Source organism: Hydractinia symbiolongicarpus, chromosome 11, assembly GCF_029227915.1.
Source record: "Hydractinia symbiolongicarpus strain clone_291-10 chromosome 11, HSymV2.1, whole genome shotgun sequence".
Taxonomy (NCBI): Eukaryota; Metazoa; Cnidaria; class Hydrozoa; order Anthoathecata; family Hydractiniidae; genus Hydractinia; species Hydractinia symbiolongicarpus.
The window spans coordinates 14,924,523-14,946,096 of record NC_079885.1 but is presented as its reverse complement, the minus strand read 5'-3'; the positions used below and the strand labels follow the sequence as shown (position 1 = coordinate 14,946,096).

The 21,574-nt window shown below is 40.5% G+C and overlaps 18 non-coding genes and 18 pseudogenes across 18 annotated transcripts; all 36 read right to left on the bottom strand.

Annotated features, from left to right (window-relative positions):
- Positions 1 to 47: 47 nt before the first annotated feature.
- Positions 48 to 166, bottom strand: LOC130617641 (5S ribosomal RNA). Its single transcript, XR_008978718.1, has one exon. It is a non-coding gene; the product is annotated as a 5S ribosomal RNA (ribosomal RNA).
- Positions 167 to 616: 450 nt separating this feature from the next.
- LOC130617527 (5S ribosomal RNA) lies at positions 617 to 735 on the bottom strand. The gene has a single exon (XR_008978604.1). It is a non-coding gene; the product is annotated as a 5S ribosomal RNA (ribosomal RNA).
- Positions 736 to 1,185: 450 nt separating this feature from the next.
- LOC130618592 (5S ribosomal RNA) lies at positions 1,186 to 1,304 on the bottom strand (annotated as a pseudogene).
- A 450-nt stretch (positions 1,305 to 1,754) lies between these two features.
- On the bottom strand, positions 1,755 to 1,873 carry LOC130618726 (5S ribosomal RNA; annotated as a pseudogene).
- A 450-nt stretch (positions 1,874 to 2,323) lies between these two features.
- Positions 2,324 to 2,442, bottom strand: LOC130616127 (5S ribosomal RNA). Its single transcript, XR_008977211.1, has one exon. It is a non-coding gene; the product is annotated as a 5S ribosomal RNA (ribosomal RNA).
- Positions 2,443 to 2,892: 450 nt separating this feature from the next.
- LOC130617640 (5S ribosomal RNA) lies at positions 2,893 to 3,011 on the bottom strand. The gene has a single exon (XR_008978716.1). It is a non-coding gene; the product is annotated as a 5S ribosomal RNA (ribosomal RNA).
- A 450-nt stretch (positions 3,012 to 3,461) lies between these two features.
- LOC130617526 (5S ribosomal RNA) lies at positions 3,462 to 3,580 on the bottom strand. Its single transcript, XR_008978603.1, has one exon. It is a non-coding gene; the product is annotated as a 5S ribosomal RNA (ribosomal RNA).
- A 450-nt stretch (positions 3,581 to 4,030) lies between these two features.
- Positions 4,031 to 4,149, bottom strand: LOC130618694 (5S ribosomal RNA; annotated as a pseudogene).
- A 450-nt stretch (positions 4,150 to 4,599) lies between these two features.
- On the bottom strand, positions 4,600 to 4,718 carry LOC130618394 (5S ribosomal RNA; annotated as a pseudogene).
- Positions 4,719 to 5,168: 450 nt separating this feature from the next.
- Positions 5,169 to 5,288, bottom strand: LOC130618368 (5S ribosomal RNA). The gene has a single exon (XR_008979441.1). It is a non-coding gene; the product is annotated as a 5S ribosomal RNA (ribosomal RNA).
- A 495-nt stretch (positions 5,289 to 5,783) lies between these two features.
- LOC130618729 (5S ribosomal RNA) lies at positions 5,784 to 5,902 on the bottom strand (annotated as a pseudogene).
- Positions 5,903 to 6,352: 450 nt separating this feature from the next.
- LOC130616709 (5S ribosomal RNA) lies at positions 6,353 to 6,471 on the bottom strand. Its single transcript, XR_008977789.1, has one exon. It is a non-coding gene; the product is annotated as a 5S ribosomal RNA (ribosomal RNA).
- A 450-nt stretch (positions 6,472 to 6,921) lies between these two features.
- Positions 6,922 to 7,040, bottom strand: LOC130618574 (5S ribosomal RNA; annotated as a pseudogene).
- Positions 7,041 to 7,489: 449 nt separating this feature from the next.
- On the bottom strand, positions 7,490 to 7,608 carry LOC130617672 (5S ribosomal RNA). The gene has a single exon (XR_008978748.1). It is a non-coding gene; the product is annotated as a 5S ribosomal RNA (ribosomal RNA).
- Positions 7,609 to 8,058: 450 nt separating this feature from the next.
- On the bottom strand, positions 8,059 to 8,177 carry LOC130618460 (5S ribosomal RNA; annotated as a pseudogene).
- Positions 8,178 to 8,627: 450 nt separating this feature from the next.
- On the bottom strand, positions 8,628 to 8,746 carry LOC130617671 (5S ribosomal RNA). The gene has a single exon (XR_008978747.1). It is a non-coding gene; the product is annotated as a 5S ribosomal RNA (ribosomal RNA).
- A 450-nt stretch (positions 8,747 to 9,196) lies between these two features.
- Positions 9,197 to 9,315, bottom strand: LOC130618459 (5S ribosomal RNA; annotated as a pseudogene).
- A 990-nt stretch (positions 9,316 to 10,305) lies between these two features.
- On the bottom strand, positions 10,306 to 10,424 carry LOC130618760 (5S ribosomal RNA; annotated as a pseudogene).
- Positions 10,425 to 10,874: 450 nt separating this feature from the next.
- On the bottom strand, positions 10,875 to 10,993 carry LOC130617670 (5S ribosomal RNA). The gene has a single exon (XR_008978746.1). It is a non-coding gene; the product is annotated as a 5S ribosomal RNA (ribosomal RNA).
- Positions 10,994 to 11,442: 449 nt separating this feature from the next.
- Positions 11,443 to 11,561, bottom strand: LOC130618472 (5S ribosomal RNA; annotated as a pseudogene).
- A 450-nt stretch (positions 11,562 to 12,011) lies between these two features.
- Positions 12,012 to 12,130, bottom strand: LOC130614898 (5S ribosomal RNA). The gene has a single exon (XR_008975988.1). It is a non-coding gene; the product is annotated as a 5S ribosomal RNA (ribosomal RNA).
- A 450-nt stretch (positions 12,131 to 12,580) lies between these two features.
- Positions 12,581 to 12,699, bottom strand: LOC130617639 (5S ribosomal RNA). Its single transcript, XR_008978715.1, has one exon. It is a non-coding gene; the product is annotated as a 5S ribosomal RNA (ribosomal RNA).
- A 449-nt stretch (positions 12,700 to 13,148) lies between these two features.
- LOC130617524 (5S ribosomal RNA) lies at positions 13,149 to 13,267 on the bottom strand. The gene has a single exon (XR_008978602.1). It is a non-coding gene; the product is annotated as a 5S ribosomal RNA (ribosomal RNA).
- A 450-nt stretch (positions 13,268 to 13,717) lies between these two features.
- LOC130618693 (5S ribosomal RNA) lies at positions 13,718 to 13,836 on the bottom strand (annotated as a pseudogene).
- Positions 13,837 to 14,286: 450 nt separating this feature from the next.
- LOC130618393 (5S ribosomal RNA) lies at positions 14,287 to 14,405 on the bottom strand (annotated as a pseudogene).
- Positions 14,406 to 14,855: 450 nt separating this feature from the next.
- On the bottom strand, positions 14,856 to 14,974 carry LOC130617638 (5S ribosomal RNA). Its single transcript, XR_008978714.1, has one exon. It is a non-coding gene; the product is annotated as a 5S ribosomal RNA (ribosomal RNA).
- Positions 14,975 to 15,424: 450 nt separating this feature from the next.
- LOC130617523 (5S ribosomal RNA) lies at positions 15,425 to 15,543 on the bottom strand. The gene has a single exon (XR_008978601.1). It is a non-coding gene; the product is annotated as a 5S ribosomal RNA (ribosomal RNA).
- Positions 15,544 to 15,993: 450 nt separating this feature from the next.
- On the bottom strand, positions 15,994 to 16,112 carry LOC130618692 (5S ribosomal RNA; annotated as a pseudogene).
- Positions 16,113 to 16,562: 450 nt separating this feature from the next.
- Positions 16,563 to 16,681, bottom strand: LOC130618392 (5S ribosomal RNA; annotated as a pseudogene).
- A 450-nt stretch (positions 16,682 to 17,131) lies between these two features.
- On the bottom strand, positions 17,132 to 17,251 carry LOC130618366 (5S ribosomal RNA). Its single transcript, XR_008979439.1, has one exon. It is a non-coding gene; the product is annotated as a 5S ribosomal RNA (ribosomal RNA).
- Positions 17,252 to 17,746: 495 nt separating this feature from the next.
- On the bottom strand, positions 17,747 to 17,865 carry LOC130618715 (5S ribosomal RNA; annotated as a pseudogene).
- Positions 17,866 to 18,315: 450 nt separating this feature from the next.
- On the bottom strand, positions 18,316 to 18,434 carry LOC130616707 (5S ribosomal RNA). Its single transcript, XR_008977788.1, has one exon. It is a non-coding gene; the product is annotated as a 5S ribosomal RNA (ribosomal RNA).
- Positions 18,435 to 18,884: 450 nt separating this feature from the next.
- On the bottom strand, positions 18,885 to 19,003 carry LOC130618573 (5S ribosomal RNA; annotated as a pseudogene).
- Positions 19,004 to 19,452: 449 nt separating this feature from the next.
- LOC130617667 (5S ribosomal RNA) lies at positions 19,453 to 19,571 on the bottom strand. Its single transcript, XR_008978744.1, has one exon. It is a non-coding gene; the product is annotated as a 5S ribosomal RNA (ribosomal RNA).
- Positions 19,572 to 20,021: 450 nt separating this feature from the next.
- Positions 20,022 to 20,140, bottom strand: LOC130618458 (5S ribosomal RNA; annotated as a pseudogene).
- Positions 20,141 to 21,130: 990 nt separating this feature from the next.
- On the bottom strand, positions 21,131 to 21,249 carry LOC130618759 (5S ribosomal RNA; annotated as a pseudogene).
- Between the last annotated feature and the right edge of the window lie 325 nt (positions 21,250 to 21,574).

Below are 21,574 nucleotides of genomic sequence, written 5' to 3'. Positions count from 1 at the left end.
ATACGTGACAGTCGTAATGATAAATAATGTAACGTGAAATAGTCAATAGCCTACGACACCGGGAGATCCCAGGCGGTCCCCCATCGAAGTACTCTCCCGGCCCGACGATGCTTAACTTCCGTGATCGGACGAGAACAGGTGTGTTCATCGTGGTATGGTCGTAGACAAACAAACGGGCAGATATCTACGATTTATTAGCACATTACATCGAAAATGGTTCAAATTTTAAAGGTCATATTTCTTGACTGGATCATTCGAAATAGGTCGTGTTTATGTGCATTTGACAGCTCTTTTTAAGCGCTATCGATTCTTTACAACAATAATGCGCTTTATGATTTCCGGTAAAAAGTTCCAACGAAGGCAATCTAGGGTACTTTCAGACTTAATTTTCATATGACAAAGTTAATTAGCAAAGTAACTACATAGCCATTTTCTTTGTCTGACGCTCGTAATCCATTTATTTGCGACGTGGCGCATTTATTGCAGCAAGATTGTAGCCGTTTTGAAGGGAAAGCAACTTCTAATCACGTCCCTTACTTGATTTACTCAGCGGCTATTGCGTAAAAAAGATACGTCACAGTCGTAATGATAAATAATGTAACGTGAAATAGTCAATAGCCTACGACACCGGGAGATCCCAGGTGGTCCCCCATCGAAGTACTCTCCCGGCCCGACGATGCTTAACTTCCGTGATCGGACGAGAACAGGTGTGTTCATCGTGGTATGGTCGTAGACAAACAAACGGGCAGATATCTACGATTTATTAGCACATTACATCGAAAATGGTTCAAACTTTAAAGGTCATATTTCTTGACTGGATCATTCGAAATAGGTCGTGTTTATGTGCATTTGACAGCTCTTTTTAAGCGCTATCGATTCTTTACAACAATAATGCGCTTAATGATTTCCGGTAAAAAGTTCCAACGAAGGCAATCTAGGGTACTTGCAGACTTAATTTTCATATGACAAAGTTAATTAGCAAAGTAACTACATCGCCATTTTCTTTGTCTGACGCTCGTAATCCATTTATTTGCGACGTGACGCATTTATTGCAGCAAGATTGTAGCCCTTTTTAAGGGAAAGAAGCTTCTAATCATGTCACTTACTTGATTTAGTCAGCGGCTATTGCGTAAGAAAGATACGTCACAGTCGTAATGATAAATAATGCAACGTGAAAAAGTCAATAGCCTACGACACCGGGATATCCAAGGCGGTCCCCCATCCAAGCACTATCCCGCCCCGACGATGCTTAACTTCCGTGATCGGACGAGAACAGGTGTGTTCATCGTGGTATGGTCGTAGACAAACAAACGGGCAGATATCTACGATTTATTAGCACATTACATCGAAAATGGTTCAAACTTTAAAGGTCATATTTCTTGACTGGATCATTCGAAATAGGTCGTGTTTATGTGCATTTGACAGCTCTTTTTAAGCGCTATCGATTCTTTACAACAATAATGCGCTTAATGATTTCCGGTAAAAAGTTCCAACGAAGGCAATCTAGGGTACTTGCAGACTTAATTTTCATATGACAAAGTTAATTAGCAAAGTAACTACATCGCCATTTTCTTTGTCTGACGCTCGTAATCCATTTATTTGCGACGTGACGCATTTATTGCAGCAAGATTGTAGCCCTTTTTAAGGGAAAGAAGCTTCTAATCATGTCACTTACTTGATTTAGTCAGCGGCTATTGCGTAAGAAAGATACGTCACAGTCGTAATGATAAATAATGTAACGTGAAAAAGTCAATAGCCTACGACACCGGGATATCCAAGGCGGTCCCCCATCCAAGCACTATCCCGCCCCGACGATGCTTAACTTCCGTGATCGGAAAAGAACAGGTGTGTTCATCGTGGTATGGTCGTAGACAAACAAACGGGCAGATATCTACGATTTATTAGCACATTACATCGAAAATGGTTCGAACTTTAAAGATCATAATTCTTGACTGGGTGATCGGAAATAGTTCGTGTTTATGTGCATTTGTAAGCTCTTTTTAAGCGCTATCGATTCTTTACGACAATAATGCGCTTTAAGACTTCCGGTAAAAAGTTCCAACGAAGGCAATCTAGGGTACTTTCAGACTTAATTTTCATATGACAAAGTTAGTTAGCAAAGTAAGTACATCGCCATTTTCTTTGTCTGACGCTCGTAATCCATTCATTTGCAACGTGGCGCATTTATTGCAGCACGATTGTAGCCGTTTTGAAGAGAAAGCAACTTCTAATCATGTCTCTTTCTTGATTTACTCAGCGGCTATTGCGTAAAAAAGATACGTCACAGTCGTAATGATAAATAATGTAACGTGAAAAAGTCAATAGCCTACGACACCAGGAGTTCCCAGGCGGTCCCCCATCCAAGTACTATCCCGGCCCGACGATGCTTAACTTCCGTGATCGGACGGGAACAGGTGTGTTCATCGTGGTATGGTCGTAGACAAACAAACGGGCCGATATCTACGATTTATTAGCACATTACATCGAAAATGGTTCAAACTTTAAAGGTCATATTTCTTGACTGGATCATCCGGAATAGGTCGTGTTTATGTGCATTTAAAAGCTCTTTTTAAGCGCTATCGATTCTTTACGACAACCATGCGTTTTAAGATTTCCGGTAAAAAGTTCCAACGAAGGAAATCTAGGGTACTTTCAGACTTAATTTTCATATGACAAAGTTAATTAGCAAAGTAACTACATAGCCATTTTCTTTGTCTGACGCTCGTAATCCATTTATTTGCGACGTGGCGCATTTATTGCAGCAAGATTGTAGCCGTTTTGAAGGGAAAGCAACTTCTAATCACGTCCCTTACTTGATTTACTCAGCGGCTATTGCGTAAAAAAGATACGTGACAGTCGTAATGATAAATAATGTAACGTGAAATAGTCAATAGCCTACGACACCGGGAGATCCCAGGCGGTCCCCCATCGAAGTACTCTCCCGGCCCGACGATGCTTAACTTCCGTGATCGGACGAGAACAGGTGTGTTCATCGTGGTATGGTCGTAGACAAACAAACGGGCAGATATCTACGATTTATTAGCACATTACATCGAAAATGGTTCAAATTTTAAAGGTCATATTTCTTGACTGGATCATTCGAAATAGGTCGTGTTTATGTGCATTTGACAGCTCTTTTTAAGCGCTATCGATTCTTTACAACAATAATGCGCTTTATGATTTCCGGTAAAAAGTTCCAACGAAGGCAATCTAGGGTACTTTCAGACTTAATTTTCATATGACAAAGTTAATTAGCAAAGTAACTACATAGCCATTTTCTTTGTCTGACGCTCGTAATCCATTTATTTGCGACGTGGCGCATTTATTGCAGCAAGATTGTAGCCGTTTTGAAGGGAAAGCAACTTCTAATCACGTCCCTTACTTGATTTACTCAGCGGCTATTGCGTAAAAAAGATACGTCACAGTCGTAATGATAAATAATGTAACGTGAAATAGTCAATAGCCTACGACACCGGGAGATCCCAGGTGGTCCCCCATCGAAGTACTCTCCCGGCCCGACGATGCTTAACTTCCGTGATCGGACGAGAACAGGTGTGTTCATCGTGGTATGGTCGTAGACAAACAAACGGGCAGATATCTACGATTTATTAGCACATTACATCGAAAATGGTTCAAACTTTAAAGGTCATATTTCTTGACTGGATCATTCGAAATAGGTCGTGTTTATGTGCATTTGACAGCTCTTTTTAAGCGCTATCGATTCTTTACAACAATAATGCGCTTAATGATTTCCGGTAAAAAGTTCCAACGAAGGCAATCTAGGGTACTTGCAGACTTAATTTTCATATGACAAAGTTAATTAGCAAAGTAACTACATCGCCATTTTCTTTGTCTGACGCTCGTAATCCATTTATTTGCGACGTGACGCATTTATTGCAGCAAGATTGTAGCCCTTTTTAAGGGAAAGAAGCTTCTAATCATGTCACTTACTTGATTTAGTCAGCGGCTATTGCGTAAGAAAGATACGTCACAGTCGTAATGATAAATAATGCAACGTGAAAAAGTCAATAGCCTACGACACCGGGATATCCAAGGCGGTCCCCCATCCAAGCACTATCCCGCCCCGACGATGCTTAACTTCCGTGATCGGACAAGAACAGGTGTGTTCATCGTGGTATGGTCGTAGACAAACAAACGGGCAGATATCTACGATTTATTAGCACATTACATCGAAAATGGTTCAAATTTTAAAGGTCATATTTCTTGACTGGATCATTCGAAATAGGTCGTGTTTATGTGCATTTGACAGCTCTTTTTAAGCGCTATCGATTCTTTACAACAATAATGCGCTTTATGATTTCCGGTAAAAAGTTCCAACGAAGGCAATCTAGGGTACTTGCAGACGTAATTTTCATATGACAAAGTTAATTAGAAAAGTAACTACATCGCCATTTTCTTTGTCTGACGCTCTTAATCCATTTATTTGCGACGTGACGCATTTATTGCAGCAAGATTGTAGCCCTTTTTAAGGGAAAGAAGCTTCTAATCATGTCACTTACTTGATTTACTCAGCGGCTATTGCGTAAGAAAGATACGTCCCAGTCGTAATGATAAATAATGTAACGTGAAAAAGTCAATAGCCTACGACACCGGGATATCCCAGGCGGTCCCCCATCCAAGTACTATCCCGCCCCGACGATGCTTAACTTCCGTGATCGGACAAGAACAGGTGTGTTCATCGTGGTATGGTCGTAGACAAACAAACGGGCAGATATCTACGATTTATTAGCACATTACATCAAAAATGGTTTAAACTTTAAAGGTCATATTTCTTGACTGGATTATCCGAAATAGGTCGTGTTTATGTGCATTTGAAAGCTCTTTTCAAGCGCTATCCATTATGTACGACAACCATGCGCTTTAAGATTTCGGGTAAAAAGTTCCAACGAAGGCAATCTAGGGTACTTTCAGACTTAATTTTCATATGACAAAGTTAATTAGCAAAGTAAGTACATCGTCATTTTCTTTGTCTGACGCTCGTAATCCATTCATTTGCGACGTGGCACATTTATTGCAGCAAAATTGTAGCCTTTTTGAAGGAAAAGCAACTTCTAATCACGTCCCTTACTTGATTTACTCAGCAGCTATTGCGTAAAAAAGGTACGTCACAGTCGTAATGATAAATAATGTAACGTGAAAAAGTCAATAGCCTACGACACCGGGAGTTCCCAGGCGGATCCCCCATCCAGGTACTATCCCGGCCCGACGATGCTTAACTTCCCTGATCGGACGAGAACAGGTGTGTTCATCGTGGTATGGTCGTAGACAAACAAACGGGCAGATATCTACGATTTATTAGCACATTACATCGAAAATGGTTTAAACTTTAAAGGTCATATTTCTTGACTGGATTATCCGAAATAGGTCGTGTTTATGTGCATTTGAAAGCTCTTTTCAAGCGCTATCCACTATTTACGACAACCATGCGCTTTAAGATTTCCGGTAAAAAGTTCCAACGAAGGCAATCTAGGGTAATTTCAGACTTAATTTTCATATGACAAAGTTAATTAGCAAAGTAACTACATCGCCATTTTCTTTGTCTGACGCTCTTAATCCATTTATTTGCGACGTGACACATTTATTGCAGCAAGATTGTAGCCTTTTTTAGGGGAAAGAAACACATTTATTGCAGCAAGATTGTAGCCCTTTTTAAGGGAAAGAAGCTTCTAATCATGTCACTTACTTGATTTACTCAGCGGCTATTGCGTAAGAAAGATACGTCCCAGTCGTAATGATAAATAATGTAACGTGAAAAAGTCAATAGCCTACGACACCGGGATATCCCAGGCGGTCCCCCATCCAAGTACTATCCCGCCCCGACGATGCTTAACTTCGCTGATCGGACAAGAACAGGTGTGTTCATCGTGGTATGGTCGTAGACAAACAAACGGGCAGATATCTACGATTTATTAGCACATTACATCGAAAATGGTTTAAACTTTAAAGGTCATATTTCTTGACTCGATTATCCGAAATAGGTCGTGTTTATGTGCATTTGAAAGCTCTTTTCAAGCGCTATCCATTATTTACGACAACCATGCACTTTAAGATTTCCGGTAAAAAGTTCCAACGAAGGCAATTTAGGGTAATTTCAGACTTAATTTTCATATGACAAAGTTAATTAGCAAAGTAACTACATCACCATTTTCTTTGTCTGACGCTCTTAATCCATTCATTTGCGACGTGGCGCATTTATTGCAGCAAGATTGTAGCCCTTTTTAAGGGAAAGAAACTTCTAATCATGTCCCTTACTTGATTTACTCGGCGGCTATTGCGTAAAAAAGATACGTCACAGTCGTAATGATAAATATTGTAACGTGAAAAAGTCAATAGCCTACGACACCGGGAGATCCCAGGCGGTCCCCCATCCAAGTACTATCCCGGCCCGACGATGCTTAACTTCCGTGATCGGACGAGAACAGGTGTGTTCATCGTGGTATGGTCGTAGACAAACAAACGGGCAGATATCTACGATTTATTAGCACATTACATCGAAAATGGTTTAAACTTTAAAGGTCATATTTCTTGACTGGATTATCCGAAATAGGTCGTGTTTATGTGCATTTGAAAGCTCTTTTCAAGCGCTATCCCTTATTTACGACAACCATGCGCTTTAAGATTTCCGGTAAAAAGTTCCAACGAAGGCAATCTAGGGTAATTTCAGACTTAATTTTCATATGACAAAGTTAATTAGCAAAGTAACTACATCGCCATTTTCTTTGTCTGACGCTCTTAATTCATTCATTTGCGACGTGGCGCATTTATTGCAGCAAGATTGTAGCCCTTTTTAAGGGAAAGAAACTTCTAATCATGTCCCTTACTTGATTTACTCGGTGGCTATTGCGTAAAAAATATACGTCACAGTCGTAATGATAAATAATGTAACGTGAAAAAGTCAATAGCCTACGACACCGGGAGATCCCAGGCGGTCCCCCATCCAAGTACTATCCCGGCCCGACGATGCTTAACTTCCGTGATCGGAGAAGAACACGTGTGTTCATTGTGGTATGGTCGTAGACAAAAAACGGGCAGATATCTACGATTTATTAGCACATTACATCGAAAATGGTTTAAACTTTAAAGGTCATTTTTCTTGACTGGATTATCCGAAATAGGTCGTGCTTATGTGCATTTGAAAGCTCTTTTCAAGAGCTATCCATTATTTACGACAACCATGCGCTTTAAGATTTCGGGTAAAAAGTTCCAACGAAGGCAATCTAGGGTACTTTCAGACTTAATTCTCATATGACAAAGTTAATTAGCAAAGTAACTACATCGCCATTTTCTTTGTCTGACGCTCGTAATCCATTCATTTGCGACGTGGCGCATTTATTGCAGCAAGATTGTAGCCTTTTTGAAGGGAAAGCAACTTCTAATCACGTCCCTTACTTGATTTACTCAGCGGCTATTCCGTAAAAAAGATACGTCACAGTCGTAATGATAAATAATGTAACGTGAAAAAGTCAATAGCCTACGACACCGGGAGTTCCCAGGCGGTCCCCCATCCAGGTACTATCCCGGCCCGACGACGCTTAACTTCCCTGATCGGACGAGAACAGGTGTGTTCATCGTGGTATGGTCGTAGACAAACAAACGGGCAGATATCTACGATTTATTAGCACATTCCATCGAAAATGGTTTAAACTTTAAAGGTCATATTTCTTGACTGGATTATCCGAAATAGGTCGTGGTCATGTTCATTTGAAAGCTCTTTTCAAGCGCTATCCATTATTTACGACAACCATGCGCTTTAAGATTTCCGGTAAAAAGTTCCAACGAAGGCAATCTAGGGTAATTTCAGACTTAATTTTCATATGACAAAGTTAATTAGCAAAGTAACTACATCGCCATTTTCTTTGTCTGACGCTCTTAATCCATTCATTTGCGACGTGGCGCATTTATTGCAGGAAGATTGTAGCCCTTTTTAAGGGAAAGAAACTTCTAATCATGTCCCTTACTTGATTTACTCGGCGGCTATTGCGTAAAAAAGATACCTCACAGTCGTAATGATAAATAATGTAACGTGAAAAAGTCAATAGCCTACGACACCGGGACATCCCAAGCGGTCCCCCATCCAAGTACTATCCCAGCCCGACGATGCTCAACTTCCGTGATCGGACAAGAACAGGTGTGTTCATCGTGGTATGGTCGTAGACAAACAAACGGGCAGATATCTACGATTTATTAGCACATTACATCGAAAATGGTTTAAACTTTAAAGGTCATTTTTCTTGACTGGATTATCCGAAATAGGTCGTGCTTATGTGCATTTGAAAGCTCTTTTCAAGAGCTATCCATTATTTACGACAACCATGCGCTTTAAGATTTCGGGTAAAAAGTTCCAACGAAGGCAATCTAGGGTACTTTCAGACTTAATTCTCATATGACAAAGTTAATTAGCAAAGTAACTACATCGCCATTTTCTTTGTCTGACGCTCGTAATCCATTCATTTGCGACGTGGCGCATTTATTGCAGCAAGATTGTAGCCTTTTTGAAGGGAAAGCAACTTCTAATCACGTCCCTTACTTGATTTACTCAGCGGCTATTCCGTAAAAAAGATACGTCACAGTCGTAATGATAAATAATGTAACGTGAAAAAGTCAATAGCCTACGACACCGGGAGTTCCCAGGCGGTCCCCCATCCAGGTACTATCCCGGCCCGACGACGCTTAACTTCCCTGATCGGACGAGAACAGGTGTGTTCATCGTGGTATGGTCGTAGACAAACAAACGGGCAGATATCTACGATTTATTAGCACATTCCATCGAAAATGGTTTAAACTTTAAAGGTCATATTTCTTGACTGGATTATCCGAAATAGGTCGTGGTCATGTTCATTTGAAAGCTCTTTTCAAGCGCTATCCATTATTTACGACAACCATGCGCTTTAAGATTTCCGGTAAAAAGTTCCAACGAAGGCAATCTAGGGTAATTTCAGACTTAATTTTCATATGACAAAGTTAATTAGCAAAGTAACTACATCGCCATTTTCTTTGTCTGACGCTCTTAATCCATTCATTTGCGACGTGGCGCATTTATTGCAGGAAGATTGTAGCCCTTTTTAAGGGAAAGAAACTTCTAATCATGTCCCTTACTTGATTTACTCGGCGGCTATTGCGTAAAAAAGATACCTCACAGTCGTAATGATAAATAATGTAACGTGAAAAAGTCAATAGCCTACGACACCGGGACATCCCAAGCGGTCCCCCATCCAAGTACTATCCCAGCCCGACGATGCTCAACTTCCGTGATCGGACAAGAACAGGTGTGTTCATCGTGGTATGGTCGTAGACAAACAAACGGGCAGATATCTACGATTTATTAGCACATTACATCGAAAATGGTTTAAATTTTAAAGGTCATATTTCTTGACTGGATTATCCGAAATAGATCGTGTTTATGTGCATTTGAAAGCTCTTTTCAAGAGCTATCCATTATTTACGACAACGTTGCGCTTTAAGATTTCCGGTAAAAAGTTCCAACGAAGGCAATCTAGGGTAATTTCAGACTTAATTTTCATATGACAAAGTTAATTAGCAAAGTAACTACATCGCCATTTTCTTTGTCTGACGCTTTTAATCCATTCATTTGCGACATGGCGCATTTATTGCAGCAAGATTGTAGCCCTTTTTAAGGGAAAGAAACTTCTAATCATGTCCCTTACTTGATTTACTCGGCGGCTATTGCGTAAAAAAGATACGTCACAGTCGTAATGATAAATAATGTAACGTGAAAAAGTCAATAGCCTACGACACCGGGAGATCCCAGGCGGTCCCCCATCCAAGTACTATTTTACTAGTGTTCTAACACCATAGCGCGAAGAAAAACGACTTGGAACGTCGTATTCAATTGAGACTGGAAGGACTACATCAATGGTAGCATGGCTGGGAGCATGGAAGCACGTTATTTACGGGTAAGGCCTTTACTAGCCTGCAAAAGACAATAATGCCGCATTTAGAGGGCTGTGGACGTAGTTAACAGTGTTTTAACGCTAAAGCGCCAAGGAAAAGGACTTGAGACGTCATATTCCACTAAGACTGGGAACACTAGACCATTGGTAATCTTGCTTGGGGCGTGGAAGAACGTGATTTGCGTGTAAGACCTTTATTGGTCTGTAAAAGGCCATGTTACAGCATTTAGAGGACTGTGCGCGTAAGATTGTAGCCCTTTTTAAGGGAAAGAAACTTCTAATCATGTCCCTTACTTGATTTACTCGGTGGCTATTGCGTAAAAAATATACGTCACAGTCGTAATGAAAAATAATGTAACGTGAAAAAGTCAATAGCCTACGACACCGGGAGATCCCAGGCGGTCCCCCATCCAAGTACTATCCCGCCCCGACGATGCTTAACTTGCGTGATCGGAGAAGGACACGTGTGTTCATTGTGGTATGGTCGTAGACAAACAAACGGGCAGATATCTACGATTTATTAGCACATTACATCGAAAATGGTTTAAACTTTAAAGGTCATATTTTTTGACTGGATTATCCGAAATAGGTCGTGCTTATGTGCATTTGAAAGCTCTTTTCAAGAGCTATCCATTATTTACGACAACCATGCGCTTTAAGATTTCGGGTAAAAAGTTCCAACGAAGGCAATCTAGGGTACTTTCAGACTTAATTCTCATATGACAAAGTTAATTAGCAAAGTAACTACATCGCCATTTTCTTTGTCTGACGCTCGTAATCCATTCATTTGCGTCGTGGCACATTTATTGCAGCAAGATTGTAGCCTTTTTGAAGGGAAAGCAACTTCTAATCACGTCCCTTACTTGATTTACTCAGCGGCTATAGCGTAAAAAAGATACGTCACAGTCGTAATGATAAATAATGTAACGTGAAAAAGTCAATAGCCTACGACACCGGGAGTTCCCAGGCGGTCCCCCATCCAGGTACTATCCCGGCCCGACGACGCTTAACTTCCCTGATCGGACGAGAACAGGTGTGTTCATCGTGGTATGGTCGTAGACAAACAAACGGGCAGATATCTACGATTTATTAGCACATTCCATCGAAAATGGTTTAAACTTTAAAGGTCATATTTCTTGACTGGATTATCCGAAATAGGTCGTGTTTATGTGCATTTGAAAGCTCTTTTCAAGCGCTATCCATTATTTACGACAACCATGCGCTTTAAGATTTCCGGTAAAAAGTTCCAACGAAGGCAATCTAGGGTAATTTCAGACTTAATTTTCATATGACAAAGCTAATTAGCAAAGTAACTACATCGCCATTTTCTTTGTCGGACGCTCTTAATCTATTCATTTGCGACGTGGCGCATTTATTGCAGGAAGATTGTAGCCCTTTTTAAGGGAAAGAAACTTCTAATCATGTCCCTTACTTGATTTACTCGGCGGCTATTGCGTAAAAAGATACCTCACAGTCGTAATGATAAATAATATAACGTGAAAAAGTCAATAGCCTACGACACGGGGAGTTCCCAGGCGGTCCACCATCCAAGTACTATCCCAGCCCGACGATGCTCAACTTCCGTGATCGGACAAGAACAGGTGTGTTCATCGTGGTATGGTCGTAGACAAACAAACGGGCAGATATCTACGATTTATTAGCACATTACATCGAAAATGGTTTAAATTTTAAAGGTCATATTTCTTGACTGGATTATCCGAAATAGGTCGTGTTTATGTGCATTTCAAAGCTCTTTTCAAGAGCTATCCATTATTTACGACAACGTTGCGCTTTAAGATTTCCGGTAAAAAGTTCCAACGAAGGCAATCTAGGGTAATTTCAGACTTAATTTTCATATGACAAAGTTAATTAGCAAAGTAACTACATCGCCATTTTCTTTGTCTGACGCTCGTAATCCATTCATTTGCAACGTGGCGCATTTATTGCAGCACGATTGTAGCCGTTTTGAAGAGAAAGCAACTTCTAATCATGTCTCTTTCTTGATTTACTCAGCGGCTATTGCGTAAAAAAGATACGTCACAGTCGTAATGATAAATAATGTAACGTGAAAAAGTCAATAGCCTACGACACCAGGAGTTCCCAGGCGGTCCCCCATCCAAGTACTATCCCGGCCCGACGATGCTTAACTTCCGTGATCGGACGGGAACAGGTGTGTTCATCGTGGTATGGTCGTAGACAAACAAACGGGCCGATATCTACGATTTATTAGCACATTACATCGAAAATGGTTCAAACTTTAAAGGTCATATTTCTTGACTGGATCATCCGGAATAGGTCGTGTTTATGTGCATTTAAAAGCTCTTTTTAAGCGCTATCGATTCTTTACGACAACCATGCGTTTTAAGATTTCCGGTAAAAAGTTCCAACGAAGGAAATCTAGGGTACTTTCAGACTTAATTTTCATATGACAAAGTTAATTAGCAAAGTAACTACATAGCCATTTTCTTTGTCTGACGCTCGTAATCCATTTATTTGCGACGTGGCGCATTTATTGCAGCAAGATTGTAGCCGTTTTGAAGGGAAAGCAACTTCTAATCACGTCCCTTACTTGATTTACTCAGCGGCTATTGCGTAAAAAAGATACGTGACAGTCGTAATGATAAATAATGTAACGTGAAATAGTCAATAGCCTACGACACCGGGAGATCCCAGGCGGTCCCCCATCGAAGTACTCTCCCGGCCCGACGATGCTTAACTTCCGTGATCGGACGAGAACAGGTGTGTTCATCGTGGTATGGTCGTAGACAAACAAACGGGCAGATATCTACGATTTATTAGCACATTACATCGAAAATGGTTCAAATTTTAAAGGTCATATTTCTTGACTGGATCATTCGAAATAGGTCGTGTTTATGTGCATTTGACAGCTCTTTTTAAGCGCTATCGATTCTTTACAACAATAATGCGCTTTATGATTTCCGGTAAAAGTTCCAACGAAGGCAATCTAGGGTACTTTCAGACTTAATTTTCATATGACAAAGTTAATTAGCAAAGTAACTACATAGCCATTTTCTTTGTCTGACGCTCGTAATCCATTTATTTGCGACGTGGCGCATTTATTGCAGCAAGATTGTAGCCGTTTTGAAGGGAAAGCAACTTCTAATCACGTCCCTTACTTGATTTACTCAGCGGCTATTGCGTAAAAAAGATACGTCACAGTCGTAATGATAAATAATGTAACGTGAAATAGTCAATAGCCTACGACACCGGGAGATCCCAGGTGGTCCCCCATCGAAGTACTCTCCCGGCCCGACGATGCTTAACTTCCGTGATCGGACGAGAACAGGTGTGTTCATCGTGGTATGGTCGTAGACAAACAAACGGGCAGATATCTACGATTTATTAGCACATTACATCGAAAATGGTTCAAACTTTAAAGGTCATATTTCTTGACTGGATCATTCGAAATAGGTCGTGTTTATGTGCATTTGACAGCTCTTTTTAAGCGCTATCGATTCTTTACAACAATAATGCGCTTAATGATTTCCGGTAAAAAGTTCCAACGAAGGCAATCTAGGGTACTTGCAGACTTAATTTTCATATGACAAAGTTAATTAGCAAAGTAACTACATCGCCATTTTCTTTGTCTGACGCTCGTAATCCATTTATTTGCGACGTGACGCATTTATTGCAGCAAGATTGTAGCCCTTTTTAAGGGAAAGAAGCTTCTAATCATGTCACTTACTTGATTTAGTCAGCGGCTATTGCGTAAGAAAGATACGTCACAGTCGTAATGATAAATAATGCAACGTGAAAAAGTCAATAGCCTACGACACCGGGATATCCAAGGCGGTCCCCCATCCAAGCACTATCCCGCCCCGACGATGCTTAACTTCCGTGATCGGACAAGAACAGGTGTGTTCATCGTGGTATGGTCGTAGACAAACAAACGGGCAGATATCTACGATTTATTAGCACATTACATCGAAAATGGTTCAAATTTTAAAGGTCATATTTCTTGACTGGATCATTCGAAATAGGTCGTGTTTATGTGCATTTGACAGCTCTTTTTAAGCGCTATCGATTCTTTACAACAATAATGCGCTTTATGATTTCCGGTAAAAAGTTCCAACGAAGGCAATCTAGGGTACTTGCAGACGTAATTTTCATATGACAAAGTTAATTAGAAAAGTAACTACATCGCCATTTTCTTTGTCTGACACTCTTAATCCATTTATTTGCGACGTGACGCATTTATTGCAGCAAGATTGTAGCCCTTTTTAAGGGAAAGAAGCTTCTAATCATGTCACTTACTTGATTTACTCAGCGGCTATTGCGTAAGAAAGATACGTCCCAGTCGTAATGATAAATAATGTAACGTGAAAAAGTCAATAGCCTACGACACCGGGATATCCCAGGCGGTCCCCCATCCAAGTACTATCCCGCCCCGACGATGCTTAACTTCCGTGATCGGACAAGAACAGGTGTGTTCATCGTGGTATGGTCGTAGACAAACAAACGGGCAGATATCTACGATTTATTAGCACATTACATCAAAAATGGTTTAAACTTTAAAGGTCATATTTCTTGACTGGATTATCCGAAATAGGTCGTGTTTATGTGCATTTAAAAGCTCTTTTCAAGCGCTATCGATTCTTTACGACAACCATGCGTTTTAAGATTTCCGGTAAAAAGTTCCAACGAAGGAAATCTAGGGTACTTTCAGACTTAATTTTCATATGACAAAGTTAATTAGCAAAGTAACTACATAGCCATTTTCTTTGTCTGACGCTCGTAATCCATTTATTTGCGACGTGGCGCATTTATTGCAGCAAGATTGTAGCCGTTTTGAAGGGAAAGCAACTTCTAATCACGTCCCTTACTTGATTTACTCAGCGGCTATTGCGTAAAAAAGATACGTGACAGTCGTAATGATAAATAATGTAACGTGAAATAGTCAATAGCCTACGACACCGGGAGATCCCAGGCGGTCCCCCATCGAAGTACTCTCCCGGCCCGACGATGCTTAACTTCCGTGATCGGACGAGAACAGGTGTGTTCATCGTGGTATGGTCGTAGACAAACAAACGGGCAGATATCTACGATTTATTAGCACATTACATCGAAAATGGTTCAAATTTTAAAGGTCATATTTCTTGACTGGATCATTCGAAATAGGTCGTGTTTATGTGCATTTGACAGCTCTTTTTAAGCGCTATCGATTCTTTACAACAATAATGCGCTTTATGATTTCCGGTAAAAAGTTCCAACGAAGGCAATCTAGGGTACTTTCAGACTTAATTTTCATATGACAAAGTTAATTAGCAAAGTAACTACATAGCCATTTTCTTTGTCTGACGCTCGTAATCCATTTATTTGCGACGTGGCGCATTTATTGCAGCAAGATTGTAGCCGTTTTGAAGGGAAAGCAACTTCTAATCACGTCCCTTACTTGATTTACTCAGCGGCTATTGCGTAAAAAAGATACGTCACAGTCGTAATGATAAATAATGTAACGTGAAATAGTCAATAGCCTACGACACCGGGAGATCCCAGGTGGTCCCCCATCGAAGTACTCTCCCGGCCCGACGATGCTTAACTTCCGTGATCGGACGAGAACAGGTGTGTTCATCGTGGTATGGTCGTAGACAAACAAACGGGCAGATATCTACGATTTATTAGCACATTACATCGAAAATGGTTCAAACTTTAAAGGTCATATTTCTTGACTGGATCATTCGAAATAGGTCGTGTTTATGTGCATTTGACAGCTCTTTTTAAGCGCTATCGATTCTTTACAACAATAATGCGCTTAATGATTTCCGGTAAAAAGTTCCAACGAAGGCAATCTAGGGTACTTGCAGACTTAATTTTCATATGACAAAGTTAATTAGCAAAGTAACTACATCGCCATTTTCTTTGTCTGACGCTCGTAATCCATTTATTTGCGACGTGACGCATTTATTGCAGCAAGATTGTAGCCCTTTTTAAGGGAAAGAAGCTTCTAATCATGTCACTTACTTGATTTAGTCAGCGGCTATTGCGTAAGAAAGATACGTCACAGTCGTAATGATAAATAATGCAACGTGAAAAAGTCAATAGCCTACGACACCGGGATATCCAAGGCGGTCCCCCATCCAAGCACTATCCCGCCCCGACGATGCTTAACTTCCGTGATCGGACAAGAACAGGTGTGTTCATCGTGGTATGGTCGTAGACAAACAAACGGGCAGATATCTACGATTTATTAGCACATTACATCGAAAATGGTTCAAATTTTAAAGGTCATATTTCTTGACTGGATCATTCGAAATAGGTCGTGTTTATGTGCATTTGACAGCTCTTTTTAAGCGCTATCGATTCTTTACAACAATAATGCGCTTTATGATTTCCGGTAAAAAGTTCCAACGAAGGCAATCTAGGGTACTTGCAGACGTAATTTTCATATGACAAAGTTAATTAGAAAAGTAACTACATCGCCATTTTCTTTGTCTGACGCTCTTAATCCATTTATTTGCGACGTGACGCATTTATTGCAGCAAGATTGTAGCCCTTTTTAAGGGAAAGAAGCTTCTAATCATGTCACTTACTTGATTTACTCAGCGGCTATTGCGTAAGAAAGATACGTCCCAGTCGTAATGATAAATAATGTAACGTGAAAAAGTCAATAGCCTACGACACCGGGATATCCCAGGCGGTCCCCCATCCAAGTACTATCCCGCCCCGACGATGCTTAACTTCCGTGATCGGACAAGAACAGGTGTGTTCATCGTGGTATGGTCGTAGACAAACAAACGGGCAGATATCTACGATTTATTAGCACATTACATCAAAAATGGTTTAAACTTTAAAGGTCATATTTCTTGACTGGATTATCCGAAATAGGTCGTGTTTATGTGCATTTGAAAGCTCTTTTCAAGCGCTATCCATTATGTACGACAACCATGCGCTTTAAGATTTCGGGTAAAAAGTTCCAACGAAGGCAATCTAGGGTACTTTCAGACTTAATTTTCATATGACAAAGTTAATTAGCAAAGTAAGTACATCGTCATTTTCTTTGTCTGACGCTCGTAATCCATTCATTTGCGACGTGGCACATTTATTGCAGCAAAATTGTAGCCTTTTTGAAGGAAAAGCAACTTCTAATCACGTCCCTTACTTGATTTACTCAGCAGCTATTGCGTAAAAAAGGTACGTCACAGTCGTAATGATAAATAATGTAACGTGAAAAAGTCAATAGCCTACGACACCGGGAGTTCCCAGGCGGATCCCCCATCCAGGTACTATCCCGGCCCGACGATGCTTAACTTCCCTGATCGGACGAGAACAGGTGTGTTCATCGTGGTATGGTCGTAGACAAACAAACGGGCAGATATCTACGATTTATTAGCACATTACATCGAAAATGGTTTAAACTTTAAAGGTCATATTTCTTGACTGGATTATCCGAAATAGGTCGTGTTTATGTGCATTTGAAAGCTCTTTTCAAGCGCTATCCACTATTTACGACAACCATGCGCTTTAAGATTTCCGGTAAAAAGTTCCAACGAAGGCAATCTAGGGTAATTTCAGACTTAATTTTCATATGACAAAGTTAATTAGCAAAGTAACTACATCGCCATTTTCTTTGTCTGACGCTCTTAATCCATTTATTTGCGACGTGACACATTTATTGCAGCAAGATTGTAGCCTTTTTTAGGGGAAAGAAACACATTTATTGCAGCAAGATTGTAGCCCTTTTTAAGGGAAAGAAGCTTCTAATCATGTCACTTACTTGATTTACTCAGCGGCTATTGCGTAAGAAAGATACGTCCCAGTCGTAATGATAAATAATGTAACGTGAAAAAGTCAATAGCCTACGACACCAGGATATCCCAGGCGGTCCCCCATCCAAGTACTATCCCGCCCCGACGATGCTTAACTTCGCTGATCGGACAAGAACAGGTGTGTTCATCGTGGTATGGTCGTAGACAAACAAACGGGCAGATATCTACGATTTATTAGCACATTACATCGAAAATGGTTTAAACTTTAAAGGTCATATTTCTTGACTCGATTATCCGAAATAGGTCGTGTTTATGTGCATTTGAAAGCTCTTTTCAAGCGCTATCCATTATTTACGACAACCATGCACTTTAAGATTTCCGGTAAAAAGTTCCAACGAAGGCAATTTAGGGTAATTTCAGACTTAATTTTCATATGACAAAGTTAATTAGCAAAGTAACTACATCACCATTTTCTTTGTCTGACGCTCTTAATCCATTCATTTGCGACGTGGCGCATTTATTGCAGCAAGATTGTAGCCCTTTTTAAGGGAAAGAAACTTCTAATCATGTCCCTTACTTGATTTACTCGGCGGCTATTGCGTAAAAAAGATACGTCACAGTCGTAATGATAAATATTGTAACGTGAAAAAGTCAATAGCCTACGACACCGGGAGATCCCAGGCGGTCCCCCATCCAAGTACTATCCCGGCCCGACGATGCTTAACTTCCGTGATCGGACGAGAACAGGTGTGTTCATCGTGGTATGGTCGTAGACAAACAAACGGGCAGATATCTACGATTTATTAGCACATTACATCGAAAATGGTTTAAACTTTAAAGGTCATATTTCTTGACTGGATTATCCGAAATAGGTCGTGTTTATGTGCATTTGAAAGCTCTTTTCAAGCGCTATCCCTTATTTACGACAACCATGCGCTTTAAGATTTCCGGTAAAAAGTTCCAACGAAGGCAATCTAGGGTAATTTCAGACTTAATTTTCATATGACAAAGTTAATTAGCAAAGTAACTACATCGCCATTTTCTTTGTCTGACGCTCTTAATTCATTCATTTGCGACGTGGCGCATTTATTGCAGCAAGATTGTAGCCCTTTTTAAGGGAAAGAAACTTCTAATCATGTCCCTTACTTGATTTACTCGGTGGCTATTGCGTAAAAAATATACGTCACAGTCGTAATGATAAATAATGTAACGTGAAAAAGTCAATAGCCTACGACACCGGGAGATCCCAGGCGGTCCCCCATCCAAGTACTATCCCGGCCCGACGATGCTTAACTTCCGTGATCGGAGAAGAACACGTGTGTTCATTGTGGTATGGTCGTAGACAAAAAACGGGCAGATATCTACGATTTATTAGCACATTACATCGAAAATGGTTTAAACTTTAAAGGTCATTTTTCTTGACTGGATTATCCGAAATAGGTCGTGCTTATGTGCATTTGAAAGCTCTTTTCAAGAGCTATCCATTATTTACGACAACCATGCGCTTTAAGATTTCGGGTAAAAAGTTCCAACGAAGGCAATCTAGGGTACTTTCAGACTTAATTCTCATATGACAAAGTTAATTAGCAAAGTAACTACATCGCCATTTTCTTTGTCTGACGCTCGTAATCCATTCATTTGCGACGTGGCGCATTTATTGCAGCAAGATTGTAGCCTTTTTGAAGGGAAAGCAACTTCTAATCACGTCCCTTACTTGATTTACTCAGCGGCTATTCCGTAAAAAAGATACGTCACAGTCGTAATGATAAATAATGTAACGTGAAAAAGTCAATAGCCTACGACACCGGGAGTTCCCAGGCGGTCCCCCATCCAGGTACTATCCCGGCCCGACGACGCTTAACTTCCCTGATCGGACGAGAACAGGTGTGTTCATCGTGGTATGGTCGTAGACAAACAAACGGGCAGATATCTACGATTTATTAGCACATTCCATCGAAAATGGTTTAAACTTTAAAGGTCATATTTCTTGACTGGATTATCCGAAATAGGTCGTGGTCATGTTCATTTGAAAGCTCTTTTCAAGCGCTATCCATTATTTACGACAACCATGCGCTTTAAGATTTCCGGTAAAAAGTTCCAACGAAGGCAATCTAGGGTAATTTCAGACTTAATTTTCATATGACAAAGTTAATTAGCAAAGTAACTACATCGCCATTTTCTTTGTCTGACGCTCTTAATCCATTGATTTGCGACGTGGCGCATTTATTGCAGGAAGATTGTAGCCCTTTTTAAGGGAAAGAAACTTCTAATCATGTCCCTTACTTGATTTACTCGGCGGCTATTGCGTAAAAAAGATACCTCACAGTCGTAATGATAAATAATGTAACGTGAAAAAGTCAATAGCCTACGACACCGGGACATCCCAAGCGGTCCCCCATCCAAGTACTATCCCAGCCCGACGATGCTCAACTTCCGTGATCGGACAAGAACAGGTGTGTTCATCGTGGTATGGTCGTAGACAAACAAACGGGCAGATATCTACGATTTATTAGCACATTACATCGAAAATGGTTTAAATTTTAAAGGTCATATTTCTTGACTGGATTATCCGAAATAGATCGTGTTTATGTGCATTTGAAAGCTCTTTTCAAGAGCTATCCATTATTTACGACAACGTTGCGCTTTAAGATTTCCGGTAAAAAGTTCCAACGAAGGCAATCTAGGGTAATTTCAGACTTAATTTTCATATGACAAAGTTAATTAGCAAAGTAACTACATCGCCATTTTCTTTGTCTGACGCTTTTAATCCATTCATTTGCGACATGGCGCATTTATTGCAGCAAGATTGTAGCCCTTTTTAAGGGAAAGAAACTTCTAATCATGTCCCTTACTTGATTTACTCGGCGGCTATTGCGTAAAAAAGATACGTCACAGTCGTAATGATAAATAATGTAACGTGAAAAAGTCAATAGCCTACGACACCGGGAGATCCCAGGCGGTCCCCCATCCAAGTACTATTTTACTAGTGTTCTAACACCATAGCGCGAAGAAAAACGACTTGGAACGTCGTATTCAATTGAGACTGGAAGGACTACATCAATGGTAGCATGGCTGGGAGCATGGAAGCACGTTATTTACGGGTAAGGCCTTTACTAGCCTGCAAAAGACAATAATGCCGCATTTAGAGGGCTGTGGACGTAGTTAACAGTGTTTTAACGCTAAAGCGCCAAGGAAAAGGACTTGAGACGTCATATTCCACTAAGACTGGGAACACTAGACCATTGGTAATCTTGCTTGGGGCGTGGAAGAACGTGATTTGCGTGTAAGACCTTTATTGGTCTGTAAAAGGCCATGTTACAGCATTTAGAGGACTGTGCGCGTAAGATTGTAGCCCTTTTTAAGGGAAAGAAACTTCTAATCATGTCCCTTACTTGATTTACTCGGTGGCTATTGCGTAAAAAATATACGTCACAGTCGTAATGAAAAATAATGTAACGTGAAAAAGTCAATAGCCTACGACACCGGGAGATCCCAGGCGGTCCCCCATCCAAGTACTATCCCGCCCCGACGATGCTTAACTTGCGTGATCGGAGAAGGACACGTGTGTTCATTGTGGTATGGTCGTAGACAAACAAACGGGCAGATATCTACGATTTATTAGCACATTACATCGAAAATGGTTTAAACTTTAAAGGTCATATTTTTTGACTGGATTATCCGAAATAGGTCGTGCTTATGTGCATTTGAAAGCTCTTTTCAAGAGCTATCCATTATTTACGACAACCATGCGCTTTAAGATTTCGGGTAAAAAGTTCCAACGAAGGCAATCTAGGGTACTTTCAGACTTAATTCTCATATGACAAAGTTAATTAGCAAAGTAACTACATCGCCATTTTCTTTGTCTGACGCTCGTAATCCATTCATTTGCGTCGTGGCACATTTATTGCAGCAAGA